Raw genomic sequence first — 5,291 nt, 5'->3', positions numbered from 1 at the left:
ATATATATATATATATATTATATATATATATATACAATTCTTAAACAGTTATTAAGTTTTCGAGGTTTGCCAAATATTTGGATACAATTAAAAAAATTTATTGCACCTTATTAGGATAGCTGCCTCAAATATATAATACAGAAAATACAAATCTATATCAAACGGACATAAAAAAGAGTTATCGTAAAATTTCTTAATCTCCAATGAGATTATTATATAAAAAAGACAATTATTTATAAATAAAGCCAAAATGTCCACTCTTGCAATTGCAGAATTTTTTAACTTCTAATCCCACTGGAAACGTCATATCAAAATTTTAAACCAAAGAAGTTGTTTCTTGTGTACTTCAGAAACGTCAAAATTGCTAACTTTCAACAGATAGTTTCGTCACCAGCTTTTAGTTCTGCCAGAGTAGATACATAACTGCTGTAACCTATTTAGATACATGTTGCAGGAAACCATTCTCTTGGCTGAATGTGGGAAGCGATTTCTGTTTCCCGTTCGGATTAATATGTTGAATTTGAAGATACTATGTTCAATACTATCGCTAGAGTCGGGGGTATCTGGATTTTCCGCATATTTGCACGGCTGGTAGAAGTTGATAAAGGAGTATATATAGTATGTACCGGATACAGGGTACCACTAGCCGACCATTTCTGTAACGCACACCCGTATCTTATGAAGCCGTCTGTGTAGTAAAGTTCTCGGCCATTGGCACCCATTCTCGTATAGCATTCATTTTCCCGCCAATATCAGCTGAAAGACAAAATGGAAGGATATTTATTTTTGTTTTTGTATTAGAACATATGGAAAGTAGTAAAAACATCAAAGGTTGCCATTCATATTTCTTGGCGCAACTAATTTAAAATGATTTTAAGTTACTGGCTTATCAGTACGCATTAATAGAAATTCTCAATCAATTTTTTTCATCAAATATAATGACCTAAAATAATCTTATAAAGCTTATGCATGCATACATTTAGATTTCATTAAAAGGGAAACAACCGTATATTACTTATTCCGCAATTGCATTATGATTACAATTTAAATATACCATAAAAGGGGAACAACCGCTATAAGTCTTATCATTAAATATACACACACATGCATCATTAAAGGGGGAACAACCGTATTTGTCTTAAACAAACATGCATCAGCATAATATAATCAGATTGTAATTAAGCTATTACATTTTCTCATACTGGGCTGCCGTTTCCCGGTAACTTTTGCTGCAGGTTTCATTTCCCAGTAAAATTTGTCATAAATGTTTTTTTAAATGATTCCAATTTTCTTTTGTGTATTGTTTTATTCTGTTTTCAACCTCCTGTTCATGTCCTGTCGGACTCATCGACTGCTACCTGAAGTGAAAATGTAAATATGTTTACAGCTGCACTTGTCTCAAAATTAAGATTTATGAAACAAACGAAATATCAAAAAAAACACACATATGGTAATACAGGGTATCCTGCCCCATTTGCATCATTATTAACGGACAATTGTTAGAATGACTCCACTCCAGATCTTTTTGACACGACTGGACTATAAATAGTTTTTTTTTCGAGATTAATGTTTCCTTAGACATATAGCATGGGAATTGTAGGGATGGTGGAGCGGATGATTGTGGGGATGACGGAAGATTTGGGGGGATGGCGGCAGACAGAGGGCATGGAGGAGGATAGCGGATGGCGCCAGGGTGTGAGAATGGCACATAGCGGTTGATTATTTCAGGATGGTGGAAGATTGTAGGGATAGCGGAAGATTGTCGGGATGGCGGACAATTCAAAGTGATAATAGCGGATGGTTATCGGGATGGGGCGAAAGATTGTGGAAAAAAGCGGTTTATTGTTAGGATGGATGCTTGTGGGGATGGCCGGAAGATTGTGTGGAAGTCCGAAGGCTAATTCATAAGCGAATATTTTAAATAAAATTTTACGTCTGATTCAGTATTTCCGCATTTAAGTATAAAATGACCAGATTCGTCATGCTTATCACGTCATTTTCGGGCTCGTCATAGCAGTCATGGCAGCTTTTGTAACATTGCGCATTTTGAGTCACGCATACTTTTCAGTCATGATATTACCGAACTAGATTTTTCTTTGAGAAGATGTTCAAATGAATTTGGTACATTCGTAGATTACTCCATCTGTATTTGTTAACACTTGGAACTTTTTTCAATCCCGTATTAACTTTGAGATAATTATGATAGACGAATTGTTCTGAATGACTTTTTGCTTGAAGTCCTTATTCGAGGTTTTGGCGAAAAGGGCCAATAATTTGCGATTAGTTATCTTATTCGTTTTGCGCAGTTTTTCCGTGGGCAAGAAAAAAAGGTAAAAACAAATTTTCGAAAATTCGAGGGCTTGAATGTGAATTGGTTGTAACTTCTTTATGTCATATGAATTGCAATCGTTTCACACCTTAAGTTTACTTAAATCCCCTATCAAACATAGACACAGTTTCTTTAAATTGTATCGTTATTTAGTGTAAAATCTCTTTTTTTGTAAACCCCCATTTATCAGTAACTGTTTTAATACTACAAAATGTATTTCATCACGCAAAACTTGTAAACACAAGTGTTTACCGAGATTTTCAAATTTCTACTTCCTGAATAAATTCAAATATAACCAACCAATAAATGCATGTGTGAAGCATCAAAATTTTTGAAATTATTTGAAAACTTCAGTGACGAGTGGAAATTCAAAAACAGTTGAACGGTTACACCGGTTTACCGCGCAACGGCTATTTTCGTTTCATTTTCTTATAAATAACTTTCAGTTTTCAGTTCGGAAACAAATTCAGTGAATGTATTATTTTTAAAACTATCAAGCAAAAACAAATATAAATGCACAGACAATCTTTTCAAAAATAAGGAAACAAATTATATTGAACGAAAACGCAAAGAAAACATAAATAGAAATGACAAAATAATTATGTATATAACAAAAAACAGATTTAAATGTTTTTTAACAATAGTACTATAAACCAGTGTATATCTTACCCTTTTAAGATAATCATGTAAAAGATCAGGCGTTCTAACCACATGTTAATGTTCCATGTTCATCAGGAAGACATATTGTGTCAAGCTCTGTTTGTTGATGGTAGATTCGGCATAGTCCATACAAGCGCGAGCACTGTTATTAAAACAAACAAGACCGCAGAACCAGTAAACTGAATATCAGTCCCTTCATTACCGATTTACGTTGAAATTATTCTTTACTACTGTGACACTTAAACAATTTTAATCATGTTATTTTGAATTTACAAGAAGAACATATCTTTTCCGTTAACTGCGAAGTACTTTTTTTTTCGGGCGGAAACCTACCCTATACACGTTGAATCTATTTTTACAATTGCGTTCCTGTTTCGAAAATCTAAATATATTATACAAAACATATTTTCTTTTGGCTGGAATTATTCTTCCGGAATAAACACTACCTTTTGATCATGCCAGCTATTCTCTCAGACTTATGTCGTTGTTTTATTAAGCTAGGCATTAATCTAATATAAGCTGGCCCTCATAATAGCTCACATTGGATGAATAATTTTTTCTTTTTTTCAGAAAATAATTAAGTACCAAACACAGTTCAATGTACCCACGTAATTGAAATGTTTATTATAAAACTTGAAAATATCACATCTATAACGGTTTCATAGATGGCTACGTATTTTACACAAACATGAGAATCAAACTTGTAGTGCTAGATTTTTTTCCCCTCCGTACTGACCACTAATTCCAATGAACTGGTAAATATACCATTGTCGGTATACGTAACGACGTCTGTGATGTATGCCAAATAAATATTTTATTTCCTCTGACATCATTGCAGAACTGATATCCAAAGTAACATTCTTTGTACACGAAAATAATGATATTAAACGTATATGAATTTCAACAAACTTTATTTTTTAATAACATGTTATAGAGAACATTCAAGATTAACAATCATTCAATCCTAGTACAAATTAAATTTACATCCCTATGACACATCAGATACCTGGATAGTAAATTTGAGATCATTCAAAACAAACATCATTTTAACACAACATCCTGTCTAAAAACAATAGCAAAAACAAAAGATAAGAGAAGTAGAAACATATACAAAGATGAAACTATGTACAATAATGAGACAATGACGATAAGAAAAGTAGAAACACATTGATGAAAGTACAAGTATAAGACAATGATATTAGCAGTGCACTGGTAAAATCAACTATGGACAAACATCTTTATCTAAATGACTTTTCTTCAGACAGTCTGCTACAGTTCATTTGGTTTGTGTAGGGGTTAACTCTAATATTGGAAAAGTCATCAAATTTTGTGGATGCTGTAGTTGAACATTCTATAATCCTTCCTTAGTTATTTCAATAATTCTCATTCTATATAGATATAATGCATTGTAAATCACGTTTTCAACTTTTGATTTCATTCGAAAAACCCTTAACGTCCGTTTAAAATGTAATCCATGAACTGGCTTGTTCACACTGTTGCAGGTATAAGAATAACATATTCGTATAAAGGTTGCCTATAAATTCTTCAAAATATGCATTTTTTTCTTGTGAAATGGTGGTGAACTTGAGCAATTCATTGCCATTATTAAATGAAAAGAGATTTACCACGTATCATGACCTGAACTATCATACAAAATACATCCAATAAAATCAAACTAAAATTACATTCACATAATTTATGAGTTAAAAGAACTCAGTATTAGGGACAATTTTCACATAACATCAAAAATATGTAAACATATACATGTATTGGTTGTAACTTGAATAAAGCCCCTTGGTCTTTATAAAAAAATATTTAAAAGGTAAATATATAACACTATTGTACACATACAATCATTCATAGATCCCATTGGCTGAAATACATCTAAAAACTCAAATCAATTTATACCTATTCACAGGAAAGACTGAATGCGCGATCTTCATTATATTTACTTATGAAGGAAGACAAATTTACTAAATGTTCTTACCGGTATTTCATTCCTCTTTTTTATTTTCTGAATATTTGTAAATCATGTAGTAAAAAACAAATCGCAGTGGTTTTTTAAATTAAGAATAATAAATAAATGATATTTATTATCATTAGGATGTCAAAATCTAAAAAAAACTCTATTAAAATGAATAATGAAACTTCCTAAGTGAATTGTGAATCTTAAAGCAGCAAGCCTCCAGATTCATGCTTTTTTTCATGAAAATATGAAAATGTATTTAAAAACATAATATTGTGATCTTACCAAAAGAATGCAATTTACACATTATCAATGGCACTTACAAAGCACGTTTAA

At 31.9% G+C, this 5,291-nt stretch overlaps 1 pseudogene; it reads right to left on the bottom strand.

The window, feature by feature from the left end:
• Window positions 1–240: 240 nt before the first annotated feature.
• LOC132715193 (uncharacterized) lies at window positions 241–3,188 on the bottom strand (annotated as a pseudogene).
• Between the last annotated feature and the right edge of the window lie 2,103 nt (window positions 3,189–5,291).

This window comes from Ruditapes philippinarum, unplaced genomic scaffold (assembly GCF_026571515.1).
Source record: "Ruditapes philippinarum isolate M1 unplaced genomic scaffold, ASM2657151v2 ctg210_1_1_1_1, whole genome shotgun sequence".
Taxonomy (NCBI): Eukaryota; Metazoa; Mollusca; class Bivalvia; order Venerida; family Veneridae; genus Ruditapes; species Ruditapes philippinarum.
The sequence above is the reverse complement of the archived record's forward strand: the minus strand, read 5'-3'. Positions and strand labels throughout refer to the sequence as shown.